This window comes from Tachyglossus aculeatus, chromosome 5 (assembly GCF_015852505.1).
Source record: "Tachyglossus aculeatus isolate mTacAcu1 chromosome 5, mTacAcu1.pri, whole genome shotgun sequence".
Classification (NCBI taxonomy): Eukaryota; Metazoa; Chordata; class Mammalia; order Monotremata; family Tachyglossidae; genus Tachyglossus; species Tachyglossus aculeatus.
The window spans coordinates 40,229,234-40,243,534 of record NC_052070.1 but is presented as its reverse complement, the minus strand read 5'-3'; positions in this window follow the sequence as shown (position 1 = coordinate 40,243,534).

The following is a 14,301-nucleotide window of genomic DNA, read 5'->3' as shown; positions in this document are numbered from 1 at the left end:
TGGGACTCACAGTCTAAGTATGAGGGAGAACAGGTATTGTATCCCCATTTTGCAGTTGAAGAAACTGAAGCACAAAGTAAAGTGGCTTGTTCAAGCTCAAGTGGCAGGCAAGTGGAGGATCCAGAATTGAAACCCAAGTCCTCCTTCTCCTTGGCCTGTGCTTTATCCACTAAGTCATGCTGCTAACCAGTAGACCTGGAAATGTATTTATTGTGCTTCTGACTAGGTACAGGGCACTGTACTAAGCACTTGGTTAGTACCACACAAGCTAGACACACATTCCCTGCCCACAAGAAGCTTACCCCTTAACAGCACACTCATTTCTGAGGGGGAAGGGAAATCGAATTCCCCTCCACTCCTACCTCTCCCCAACAAGGCTTTCAAAGCTCTGGGGGTCTTTCCTGTCCCCCCGCCCACAGCAGGAGTTACAAACTGTCTGGTCTTGGAGGATGGCTTTATAATGAGTCTGAGATGTGTTTCATTGTTAGTATTAACATTAAACACAAAAACCCATTACTCATGATCCTGGCATATACGATTGCTACCACAGGACAGGATCTGTCGGTGTTGACATAAGCTCTCTGAGCTGACAGTGACATAAAGGTCTCAACCAGGAGTGGGCTGCTATTATTTATTTATTATAGAAGTTTTAAACAATCTGTTCAGCCATTTGCGGGCTACAGAAATGAAGTCAAAAGAAGTGCTTTGGATGCTGTTTTTCACTTTTATAATTAAACAGACAATTCTCTGTGCTTTCATGTGAAATGTAGCAAATGTATGAAGTCTCTGTTTTCCCTTAAGAAAAATATTTACCCAGCCAAGTCCACAGAGAAAAGCAGGCTCTGCTCTTCTAGTACCTTTCTCCAAAACGCTTGGAACGCATCCCACTGATTAATATCCACTTCATAAGAGGCTTTTACTACTCCTCTCTCCCCCCATTCTCTCTCTCTCTCTATCTCTCTCTCTCCCCCCCTCTCCCCTCCCTCCCTCTCTCTCTCCCCTCTCTCTCTCAGAACCCACATGGGCTTTCATCATTTGACAGTTTAGACTAATGATCTAAATTCCACTTTACCCTCTATGTGACCGGATGATTCTAAACCTGTTGCCCACTGGAGCTCTGACTCAAGGAACATCCCCCCTCCCCCCACCCTCAACAATTACTTCCCTCAATTTTACCCATGGAAAGAGGGTTTGGTATCACAGGGCCTATTTATTCCATACACATTTGTTTCCCCTCCTATTTAAACTGTGAGCCCCATGTGGGACCAAGACCTTAACAACTTGTATCTACCCCAGTGCTTAGAAACAGTGCTTGACACCAGTAAGTGCTTAACAAATGCAATAATAATTAGTAATTAATTAATGTGCACAGAGAAACTGCCATCAGGAAAAAGTGGGGTTTGCCGGAGGGTGGGCCTGGAGTTTTCTGGATAATTTGCTACCCAGGGACCAGGAAAGTGAGACTGAGGGGATTGGGACTGGCTGGACTCTGGGTAAGACCTTCCCTGTAACCCCCTGCCCCTCGCCCAGATGGGTACTGTGCTAGGCTTGGCCTTATCTCCCTATGGGAGGCAAGCAGAGAAGAATCTCTTTAAACCCGCTGGACCAACGGGGCCACCACCCTCTTGTTTTCAAGTAGATGAGCTCTCCTCAGAGAGAACCCCTCACTGGCCTCCAGTTAGCCTCTCCGGCACCCAGTTTACCACTGCAATGAGTCACCTCCCTGTGGGGGCGGGGGTCTTCTCCCCTCTGGGGACTGGAGGCCTGGCCAAGGGGAGAGGAGCCAGGGACCCATCAAAGGAGAACCCAGGGATGGTGATGAAAATCCCACCTGGTGAGGTGCCAGGGTTATCCCCTAGAGACCCCCTCTTGGGAGAGAGACCCCACTGAACAACTCTGCTGGGCAATCATCATCATCCTCATCATCATAATGAGGATGGTATTTATTCAGTTTCTTTCAGCTGTTAACCACCAGGCTGAATGCTAAGGTAAATATGGGATAATCAGATTAGACAGCCTCTGTCCCAACTGGGACTCACAGTCTAAGAGTGAAGGCAAGCAGGTAGTTTATTTCCATTTTACAGATGAGAAAACAAAGTTACAGAGAGGTTAAGTGACTTGTCCAAGGTCACTCAGCAGGCCAGTGGCAGGGCTGGGACTTGAGCCTGGATCTCCTGACTTCCACTATCACTCTCCTTCCACTAGGCCACGTGGCTTCCCTGTTCTCCAGAGCAACATGGCGGGCGGGAAGGGAGTCTTCCTAGACAGCAATCGCCCCACCCACTTATGTTGTTTTACAATTGATTTTGATCTGAAAAATTGGTGCCTAATGAAAACGTGTGGGTCCAACAGTAGCTCCTTATCAGTGACTCAGCCAAGTGTCAGCTTTCGTTTTTACAGGGGAATTACACAGAGACAGGGGAACCAGAGCTTTTCAATCCTGCTGCCTGAGGGGCTTCATCCAAGAAGAAGAAAAAATGGTGACAAGGCACCCTGGAAGAGACCTGCTCCTTTCCTGGGGCTGGAGGCGAGTGGAGGAAAAGCAGGGATCTGCAGGAGCGGCGCCGTGGGCCGGGAAGAGTCCGGAATAATCCCGAGACACTGTCCACTCCCACCCGAATTTACGTCTACTGATAGGCCTGTCTGGTCAGGTTCAGGATAAGAATGTTTTGGGCGTTGGAGGCAAAGAGAGGTCGAGTTTGCTCTTTGCCAAATCCAGGGGTGAAAGCCAAATATTTCTTTTAGGGACCCTGGCTGTTAAGCTGAAAATGAGCAAACCTTGAGCCATTCTTGCAGAACTGGGATTCCAGGTCAAGTCAGAAAATAGCTAGCCAGATTATAGACATTAGGTCAGCAGATTCAGTCCATCAGCTCTCTCTGTCTTACTTATCTGCTCTCTTCTCTCCCTCTCCTCAGCTCACACTCTTCACTCCTCCAGAGCTCACTTTCTCACCAGATCTCATCTTTGACTCTCTCCATTCTGACCCCTCGTTGATGCCCTTCCCCCCTGCCTGGAGTAACCTCCCTCTTCAAATCTGCTGCACCACACCTCTCCCCACCTTCAAATACCCCCTGAGATCCCACCTGCTCTAGGAGACCAACCCCTCCTAAATTCTGCCTCCCCAGGGCTCGTCCGTCCAACAAGCACACAAGTTAATTCTCCTGCCCTCAAGCTTAACGCATTTATTCAGATTACATTAATTTACATTTTTGCTTTATGATTTAACCTTTTATGCTCCTGCTCTTGGCTGCTGAAACGTGTTTCCTCCTTCTCTTCCAACTCTTTGATAACATCGTACTTTTTAAGCACTTACTCTGGGCTGACCACTGTGCTATGTGTTGGAGAAGATGCCAGCTAACACACAGAGCTGTCACATATGGGAGTCTCAGTCTGAGAAGGGGGAGGGAGAGCAGGTAGCTGATGAAAAAAAACGGGAAACAGGAAAGTCAAGTGACTTCTTTTTCCAGTACAAGCTAATCAGGTTGGATATGGTCCATATAACAATAACAATAATTGTGGTATATTTGTTAAACACTTACTATGTGCCAGGCACTGTATTAAGCCCTAGGATGGATACAGGCAAACTGGGTTGGACACAGTCCTTGTCCCACATGGGGCTCAGAGTCTGAATCTCCATTTTACAGAAGAGGGAACCGAGGCCCAGAGAAATGAAGTGACTTGCCCAAGTTCACACAGCAGACAAGTGGCAGAGCTGGGATTAGAACCCACAACCCTCTAACTCCCAGGCCCTTACTCTATCCACTACATCGTGCTGCTCCCACATGGAACACACGGTTTTCATCCCCACTTTACAGATGAGGTGACTGAGGCACAGAGAAGTTCAGTGACTTGCCCAAGGTCACACAGCAGACAAGTGGCAGAGCCAGGATTAGAACCCAGGTCCTTCTGACTTCCAGACCTGTGTTGTAGCCACTAGGCCACGGTGACTTGCCCGAACTTAACTAGGACACACTGGCTTGTGCCTGTCAGACTCCCGCATTAGACTGTAAACTCCCTGAGAGCAGGGCTTGCATCTCTTCCTCCACGGGCCTCTCCCAAGAGCTTAGTTCAGGGCTCAGCACCAACAGACGCTCAATCAATGCCACGCTCAATCAATGCCACCACTCGACTGGTTGGAACTCTATCAAGATACTTCTACGGGGTGGCTTTTCAGGTATAAAACGATCAAGAAGAATCATTGTAAGGAATCTACCTTTGTCAGAGATGGCTCAGGGGGGTTAACACTGAGCCTTCTTCTCCTCAAGAAAACCTTGTTATTTCTCAGGCTCTCCCGTGGAGAGTGCAGGCACGGCCTTGGCTGCTGCTGCTGTTCTTGCTGCTGCTACTGCTGCTGCCGCTGGGTCATAGCCAACAGTCTCGGGGGACAAGGAACACCCTCAGCCCCTAGCAGACAGGAATTTCCATCACATCCCCGGACTGATTAGCAGGGACCGGCAGACTCGGCAAATGTTCAAACTTGGAAGATTCACTTCCTCCTGGGTCCCTCAAGGTCAACGTTGCTCGGTGGAGGGTAAGTGGGGGTGGGGTGCTGGGGGGGCCTAGGTGGGGAGGGGGAGAGGGAGAGAGGGCGGGAGATGGAGGAGGGTGGCGCCTGTGCCGCCCACTAAGAACCGGTTCTGCCGTGAACATCACTGCTTGCAGAATTCCTGTTTCCCTTTGACAGAGATAAAGCCCGATAAACTTCTATAAAAGTCAAAATTTGAAAACGATATTTTATCATGTGCCTGGCAAATTCGCGACTGGCCGCCATGTCGTGGCAGGCCGGGGAGTGGGAAGGGAGCTGGAGAGGTGGCTGGGGGAGGCGTCAAGGTCACCTGGTGAAGGAACCGTGCGTGTTTAACACGAAGACCGTGGCAAGAGATCAGACTGCCAAGGAGAAAATGGACCCACAAATTTGCAGGCCTGATATCTGAATTTCCATATGACTCCTGAAAGCAGAACGCGACTCCGTGTCATTGTGATAAAATTCAACAGTAAATACCAGGAAGTTACGCGCAATCTAATGGAGAGCATTTGCAAGAACTCCAATGAGCCGAGGACGTGAGCCTCTTTGCCAAGACAAATAAAAACGGGTACTGATTAGGAAATGTCACCATTTCTTTGACCAGGCACTCAGAGGCTGGTGATAGGAGAGTATTAAATATAATCTCGCCAGCTTCAGGGCTGTTTGATTTTTATACTGCATTCTTATCGCGTCCTTAGAGTCCAGTGCTAACGAGCGTGAGAAATGTGCTGAATAGTTGGTGGTTTGGTTCAAAACCCTATGACCGCTGACCGCTACTCACACAGACCTCGCATCTGACCTGTTCTCCCATGATGATCAGTGGTCTTGATTGAGTGCCTATCGGGTGAGGAGGACTACCCCAAGAGCCATTGAAAGGAAGAGAAACAGTCCCTGCCCTCAAGGAGCTTACAACCTAATGGAGGAGACAGAAGTGACTCGTGATTAACGGGACCAGGAGGAAGCCCAAAGATACAACTGATAAAAGCGTGAGTAGGGAAGGATGCAAAAATGAATACATAGATACACTAACCTTTCCTATAATATGGTGTTGTGTTCTTGCGAAACCTTGGTTAAAGAAGAATCACATCATAATCCCCCACCTGTGTCTCACACCATGTACCTTCACACAACAGTTGCTCTGCACACAGTAAGCGCTCCATCCAAACCATTGATTGATTGATTGATTTGACACCAGGTTGCACTGTATCCACAAAGGCTCACATCGATGTAAGGACATGCCTTAATGCTCTAGCAGCATTCAAGCTATGATACATAGTGGAAACACGCGCTGTGGAAGAACTGTGCGAACTCGCCATATGTCCACATTTTGCCTAAGTGCTAAAGGTCTTTCAGAGGGGACGGCCAGATGCTTATGGCTTTGCCGAGAGTGAGCCAGAGGAGTGAGAAATTGGGCTGAAATAGCACTTCTTTGAGTCTGAAAAGAGTGTGGCTTAGTGGATAGAGCACAGGCCTAGGAGTCAGAAGGACCTAGATTCTAATCCTGGCTCCACCACTTGCCTGCTGCTGTGTGTGACTTTGGCCAAGATATTTCACTTTTCTGTCCCTCAGTTACCTCATCTCTAAAATGGGAATTAAGACTGTGAGCCCCATATGGGACAGAGACCTTGTCCAACCTGAGTAGCTTGGACCTACACCATTGCTTAGTACAGTGCTGGACACATAGTAAGCGCTTAACAAATACCACAAAAAACAAACAAACAGCTGGATGTGGACAAGATATTCAGAAATTTGATTTTGTCTTCCAGCTAAGCCAAGGAGCCCCAGACTTGTCCACGGGCCCTGCCCTTGGAGAGCCACTTCCTTCTTTGCAGTCGAGAAAGGACATGTTCAGGCTACAAACCCATGTCGTCTTTCCCCCTCATCTCTTTCCCAGCCCAGGTGCCGCTTCGATATTGGCAGATGGATACAAATGCATTTCTTCTTGACCCTGCCAACCGAACACGGGCTGGCTGAAGTGACCCGACATGATCAGAAGCGAATGAGGAGCGATCGTAAATCTTCCGGAGACGGCTATGGTGGCATACCCAAGCCCAAGAGGATTTGGACTTAAAGGTTTGAGACAAAGAGGTCATACTTCAGGAGGCCTATTATTGGCTAGACTGTAGAGCTGAAAACCCTTTTTTTAGGTTCACAGCCTAAATACCCTGGCAGCATACCTATGGGCTAGATGTGTTTACAGCCTTCCTCTCTATGCACCTCAAAAGCCTCATCCGGCTTTCTGCACCCAGTAGTCCTCCAATTTAGGGCTGTACACCCAGTACCATATTCTCCACTTAGTAGGCATCCAGTACAGTGTCCCGCATGTAGCAGGTGACTAGTACAATGCTCTGCACACACTACTTGCCCAGTTCAGTGCTTTGAATCCAGTATGTGTCCATTCATTCATTCATTCATATTTATTGAATGCTTACTATGTGCAAAGTACTGTACTAAGTGCTTGGGAGAGTACAACATAACAACAAACAGACACATTCCTTGCCCACAGTGAGCTCAGTACAGAGGTCTGCACCCTGTAATTGTCCAGTAGAGTACTCTACATCCAGTAGATGGGGTTGTAGTAGTTGGGGTGTTCCAAGGCCATATTTGAGAAAGACAGATCCACACCCTGTATCTACTCAACCAAAAAATCCATTTTGCCTCAGAGCTTTCTAAGGACCACCTCGATCCTTGCTGAGACAACATGGTGTCAGTTCTTCCAGGACCTACCCCCGAGCCCCTCTCCCCCACAACCCAGTTTTGACTTCAGCCGTTGTGGGGTTGGGGGGAGGGCTCACCCCAGAACACCATGCAGGTGGAGGCTGGGAGGAGCCAGGATGCACACTCCCTTAATGGGACCTGATTACAGGAACATCTGGGCCAAAGAATTCCACGCTGATCCACTGCGAACATCTGCTGCGCTCTGAATTCGGCAATGTATGCAGCAAAGGGCTTCGGGGCCGGGGATCCGGGAGCTGGTGGGGAGTCTGTTTCCCACCCACAGGACCTCAGGCTCCGATGCAGCCAAGAGGAAGAGGACCATTCTCCCAAGCACTTAGTAAGCAATCTGCACATAGTAAGCGTTCAATAAATACCACTGACTGATTGATTAATTGATTCTCAGACTGAGCAGAGACTCCAGGCAGACCCAGGAAGGGTGGGTCAGGAGCTCTTGATGGTGTCACTCCATATTATTATTATTATTATCATGTATTTATTTTCATTATGTGTTAAGCACTTGCTATGTGTCAAACACTATTCTAAGAGCTGGGATAGGTACAAGTTCATTGTTGCTGGGTAGAGACTGTCTCTGTTGCTGAATTGTACTTTCCAAGCGCTTAGTACAGTGCTCTGCATACAGTAAGTGCTCAATAAATACAATTGAATGAATGAATGAATCATGTCAGACACACGGGGCTCACAGTCCAAGTAGGAGAGAGAACAAGCAATGAATCCCCATTTTACAGATGAGGAAGTTGAGGCACAAAGAAGATGAGTGTCTTGCCCAAGGTCACACGGCAGACAAGTGGTGGGGCCAGGATTAGAACCCAGATCTTCTGACTCCCAGGCTCGTGCTCTTTCCACTAGGCCACGTTGCTCCTCTACTGGCAAAATAATTGCTCACAACTGCAGGGCCACATCACATGGCTGCACCAGCTGCTGTGGATGGGCTATTCAGTCTGCAGCAGCATCCGAGAACACGGAGAGATCAGTCAACCATTCATCAGTGGTATTTACTGAGCATCATCAGCATGTGAAGCACCATACTGAAGACAGGAAAGTACACCAGAAGTAAGACAAACGTGCCCTGCCCTCAGTGGGCTTGCATCCTCTCGGGGGAGACAGATGAGTCAACCAAAATTATTCTCAAATAGTGGGAAAGAGAAGGATGACATCAATAGGCACGAACAGGGAGTTGGATTTAAATAGTGACTCTCCCCCTCCCCAAAGAGAAGCCACCCAGAAAATCCAGCGAACAGTTTTGTCCCTTTTCGGAAAGCCCTCCGAGTGCTTTTTCTTTCTTTGTCACTGATGGACAGGAACTCTCTCTCCTCTTGTCTGCAGTCAAAGATTTGGAGGTTGTCTCCCTCTGACAACAGAGGCGGCCATCAATAATTTAGTTTCTGACCTAGATGTCAATGGAATGCGACAGCAGTTGAACTCCTGCCTAACACCAGCCTGAGGAGATCACGGGGGAGGTCAGAAAGCCGCCGGCATCATGTGAGAGGTCTCATATCTCTGGCGTTGAGAACACCCTTTTTAATCTCCCACTCTGGCCCCCTCTTCACGGGAACTGCCTCCAAAGTCCCAACGAGGGATCTGCACCATTCCCCCTCCTCAAAGAGCTACCCAAACAAAGACTCGCAGCAAGCAGCTTTCAACGCTCCCCATCAGTCGTCGCCAGCGGGATGGAATCTGTTCAACTCAGCGGTTTCAGGGGTCGCCGGTAGCCAAAGGAGACTGGTCACCTGGAGGGTCAATAGGCGGACTGGTCCGGGGGGACAGCTCACTGTCTCAGGACGCTATCTCCACTCGGAGCCCCATTGGGAAAGGATGGACCCCAGACCTCGTGTGACTCATCAGTCGGGGTTGTGGAAATGTCAGTTGGACATGGCAAGGTCACCATCTGTCCACAGGACGGGGCGAAAGCGGTGACCTCCATTATTGTCGGGGGAAAAGTTGGGGACCAGATGAGGCAGGTAAGCCTGCTTGAGGTCACGGGGAGGAAGTACAGGGAGAGGCGGGTGACTGATCGCTCCTGCATGTGTTTACTTTCTCCATTAGGACTGTAGGGACCCACAAGTCTCATCAGAACTGTCCTGGCAGCTGCTACCTGAACCAAGACCCCAGCAGTAAAGAAACAGGCCCAGTGGAAAACATTTTGTCCAGGGAACAATTGAGGAGGTCACTGACAGCCCTCCCAGATAACAGGCAAGGGCAATATCACACACAGGGAAATTCAAAAGAGCCAACAGTGCCAAACATCAGACATGACAACACACCCAGTTCTTGTGAGTGCACAATATAACTGGGACTGTGGGTCCCACAGCGGCCCTCAAAGTCACACATGCACACTCTCTAGACTGTAAGCTCATTGTGGGCAGGGTGCGTGTCTACCAACTCGGTTCTGTTGTACTCTCCCAAGTGCTTAGTACAGTGCTCTGCACACAGTAAGAGCTCAATAAATACCACTGACTTAATTTCACTGTGGGTCCCACACAGGCCTTCACAGTCACACGTGCACAATCTCTAGACTGTAAGCTCACCGTGGGCAGGGTACATGTCTACCAACTCGGTTATATTGTACTTTCCCAAGAACTTAGTACAGCTCTCTGCACACAGTATGTGCTCAATAATTACAATTGATTGATTTAATCTCACCATCACTGCTATCTTTGAAAATGAAGAGTAATGTATATATGTAGGCACACAGCACACACAAGCACGGATGCAGGGAATACACCACCCGTTCCATTTTGTGAAGTCCGCCGACTTTGCGGAATCTTAGAGTGGATACCCAGGGGACCGCTGAACCCACCATTTGCTCCAGGGCCATTGCATTCCCCTCCCAGGGACGTAGGAACCGTAGCACTGCCTCTGAGCCACAAAACTCGGCAGAAGAGGGGTCACCATCGAAAACAAAAACTCTGGACTGGAAAGCATCCAGCTCCATCTCAGTTCCAGACAGGGGATGGGCTGGTGGAGCAAGGGATGGATGGCCACCCTAAGAATGCTAGGATGGCTAGAAGGGGTGCCATAGTCTCCTGAGCCTGTATGGAAGCAAGAACAGTGCTTTGCACATAGTAAGCGCTTAATAAATGCCATTATTATCATTATTATTATTATTATCATTATTATTATTATTATTATTATTAACACTAGCCAGCAGCACTCTACATGGCCTCGTGGAAAGAGCCTGGGCGTCAGAAGGTCCTGGGTTCTAATCCCTCCTCTGCCACACATCTGCTTTGTGATCTTGGGCAGGTCACCTCACTTCCCTCTGCCTCAGTTCTCTCATCTGTAAAATGGAGATTAAGACTTGGAATTCCAAGTTGGATAGAGACTCTGCCCAACTTGATTACCTGTATCTACCCTGGTGCTCAGAACAGAGCTAGGCACATAATAAGTGCTTAATAAATACCATCATGATCATTATTATTATTTGCTTGGAGTAGTGGAGGCAGTTCTGATTATTCTCCATCAGCCACCACCAGAGGGATGGGAACTGTTTGACTAAGAATTAAGACTAATATTACTCTTAATTCTATTTATTTATTTATTTTACTTGTACATATTCTATTATTTTATTTTGTGAATATGTTTTATTTTGTTCTCTGTCTCCCCCTTCTAGACTGTGAGCCCACTGTTGGGTAGGGACGTCTCTATATGTTGCCAACTTGTACTTCCCAAGCACTTAGCACAGTGCTCTGCACACAGTAAGCGCTCAATAAATATGATTGAATGAATGAATGAATGAATGAATGAATGAATAAGAAGTTTCAGGCATCTCCATGAGCCCAAGGAGAGCTAGCCACTTGGTAGCCCGATAGCAAGACTGGCCGAGGCAGGGGAGGGTGGACCCAATTCCCAATGAATCAAAGCTATTTACTGAGTGACCACTGAATGCAAACCACCACACAAAAATCCTGGGAGGACACACCAGGGAAAAGACACATTCCATGTTGTCCATGGGTTTACTATCTAATGGGGGAGAGAGACATACACAAATGATTTATTTATAGTGCAAGCAAGATGAAGTGCAAAGATTTGACTGGCTATAGCAGGAGTATGGAAAGATGAATAGATGCATAAATAAGTAGTATATGTAGATCAATATTTATCTATGTGCTCAGAGATGTTGTATATACATAAAAATGAAGGGTGGCTATGGAGTTGACATGACCTGGGTGGGCTGGAAATCAAACACCAAAATCAAACACCCAAAGCTCCAGGGACCAAACTATATGGAGATCACGTGAGTCACGGGAACAGTCCGCCACTGACTAAAAGCCCTGGTTATGTCAGTCAGGCTAGTTAAGGTACCAGCTGCTTCAGTCGACATTTTTTGCCTCCAAAGCAGTTGATGAATAGAACTATGTGCTATCCCATTCACTCAGTGGGCAGTGTCCGTGTGATGCTGATAATAATAACAATAATTATGGTATTTGTTATGCACTATGTGCCGAGCACTGTTCTAAGTGATGAGGCCACATGTCTGCTGTGTGACCTGGGGCAAGACACTTCACTTCTCTGTGCCTCACTTACCTCATCTGTAAAATGGGGATTGAGACTGAGTCCCATGTGGGACAGGGACTGTGCCCAACCTTGTTTGTTCGTATCCACTCCAGTGCTTACTAAGGTGCCTAGCACATAATAAACACTTACCAAATACCACAATTATTATCATCATTATTAGGACTCATCAGTGTCTTATTATGAGTCTGCACTCTATCTTTCCCTCCTATTCTGTAAAAATAATAATAATAATAATGATAGTATTTGGTAAGTGCTTACTGTGTGTGAAGCACTGTTCTAAGCACTGGGGGACACACAAGGTGATCAGGTTGTTCCACGTGGGGCTCACAGTCTTAATCTCCATTTTATGGATGAGGGAAGTGAAGTGGTTTGCCCAAGGTCACACAGCTAACAAGTGGCTGAGCCGGTATTCGAACTCATGACCTCTGACTCCCAAGCCCACTCTCTTTCCACTAAGCCACGCTGCTTCTCTACCTCTTTGAGGGTAGGGACAGTGTGTCTTGCTGCTGTTATACTCTTCTAAGCACTTAGAACAGTGTTGAGCACACTCTGTAGGTGCTCAGAAAAAGCCACTGATTGACAGTTGGTTGGGGGTTCCAGCTTTAGGGTGCAAAGGGTTGCTTAGGGTATGAGGCAGGAGGGTATGCGTGAGGACTCAAGACATTGAGCACATTAGATTTACTTCCTCTCTCATTCCAAATGTTTTCTGCTGTTGACACACCCTTCGACAGTTTTAAAAAAATAGGAGCGATATTTATTTTTCTTACAGATTCCATAACAGCACAACAGTGATACTTGTTATTAAATGCTCTGAGCCCCAATCCTGTAGAAAATCTCAAGAAATCCAACTTTAAGTATTGATTGCATTCCCCTTTTTTCATCGGATGCCAAAAGGAACATTGCGGATAAAATATGTCTCTACATAAGATTTTGCCAAACAACATTTCTGTTTATGTCTTCAAATTCTTCCTGCTATTTCATGGAGCAAAAACGACCCTGATGTGTCCAGATGCTGGGGATGAAATTTCTTTAAGCTGCTGTTGCAAAGGGCTTAATAAAGTGAAGCACATTCTCCCTGCTGCCCCAAAGTAAATAATCGCTGGTCTGAATACAGCCAAAGGTTTGAACTGCATAGCCAAAGGAGCTGGGGACTAGGATAATTTCTCCTAGAAAAACACTGTGGAAAACAGGAATCTTTGGGACCGTCTCTATATGTTGCCAACTTGTACTTCCCAAGCGCTTAGTACAGTGCTCTGCACACAGTAAGCGCTCAATAAATATGATTGAATGAATGAATGAAAGCATCTTCTCCAATGCCCTGGATCCCATTTGTTGTGAAAATCTAATGTGGGCAAACCTCTCCAAACTGGGTGTGTATCCGCTGCTCTTAGGGCTTCGGAGCCAGCCAGCCCACCGCTCTCCCCTGGGGAACAGGTGAGCAAACTCATTAGTAGCTGTTGTTAAAGTTCCTCCAGCCACATCTAGCCTTCTGGCTTGCATTACGGTGGCAAGCAATCAGTGAAAAGAACCCCAGCATCTTTGGACTGTCTCTATATGTTGCCAACTTGTACTTCCCAGGCGCTTAGGAAGCACTGTGTGCTCTGCACACAGTAAGCGGTCAATAAATACGATTGATGATGATGATGATGGACCCTCCATCTCACAGCCCTGGCACTCTTGGGCCCTTTAGCCTATAACCCCAGCCCCATTGAGTCCTCTTTCCTATAGTTTCAGCAGCTCTAGGCCCTTCAGCCCATATCTCCAACACCTCTGAACCCTCCAGCCAATAGCTCCAGCAGCTCTGAGCCCCCCAGTCCTCAGCCCCAGGACTTCTGAGCCTTCCAGGCCATAGCGCCAACACCTCTGAAACCTTCAGCCCCGTAGCCCCATTCATTCATTCATTCAATCGTATTTATTGAGCGCTTACTGTGTGCAGAGCACTGTACTAAGCACTTGGGAAGTACAAGGTGGCAACATATAGAGACGGTCCCTACCCAACAACGGGCTCACAGTCTAGAAGGGGGAGACAGACAACAAAACAAAACGTGGACAGGTGTCAAGTCATCAGAATAAACAGAAGTAAAGCTAGATGCACATCATTAACAAAATAAATAAAATAGTAAATATGTAGAAGTAAAATAAATAGAGTAATAAATCTGTACAAACATATATACAGGTGCTGTGGGGAGGGGTAGGAGGTAGGGCAGGTGGGATGGGGAGGAGGAGAGGAAAACGGGGGCTCAGTCTGGGAAGGCCTCCTGGAGGAGGTGAGCTTTCAGAAGGGCTTTGAAGGGAGGAAGAGAGCTAGCTTGGCGAAAGTGTGGAGGCAGGGCATTCCAGGCCCCAGGACTGTGAGCCCACTGTTGGGTAGGGACCGTCTCTATATGTTGCCAACTTGTACTTCCCAAGCGCTTAGTACAGTGCTCTGCACACAGTAAGCCCTCAATAAATATGACTGATGGATTGATTGATTGACTTCTGAGCCCTCTAGCCAATAGTCCCAGGAACTGTAAGTACCTTA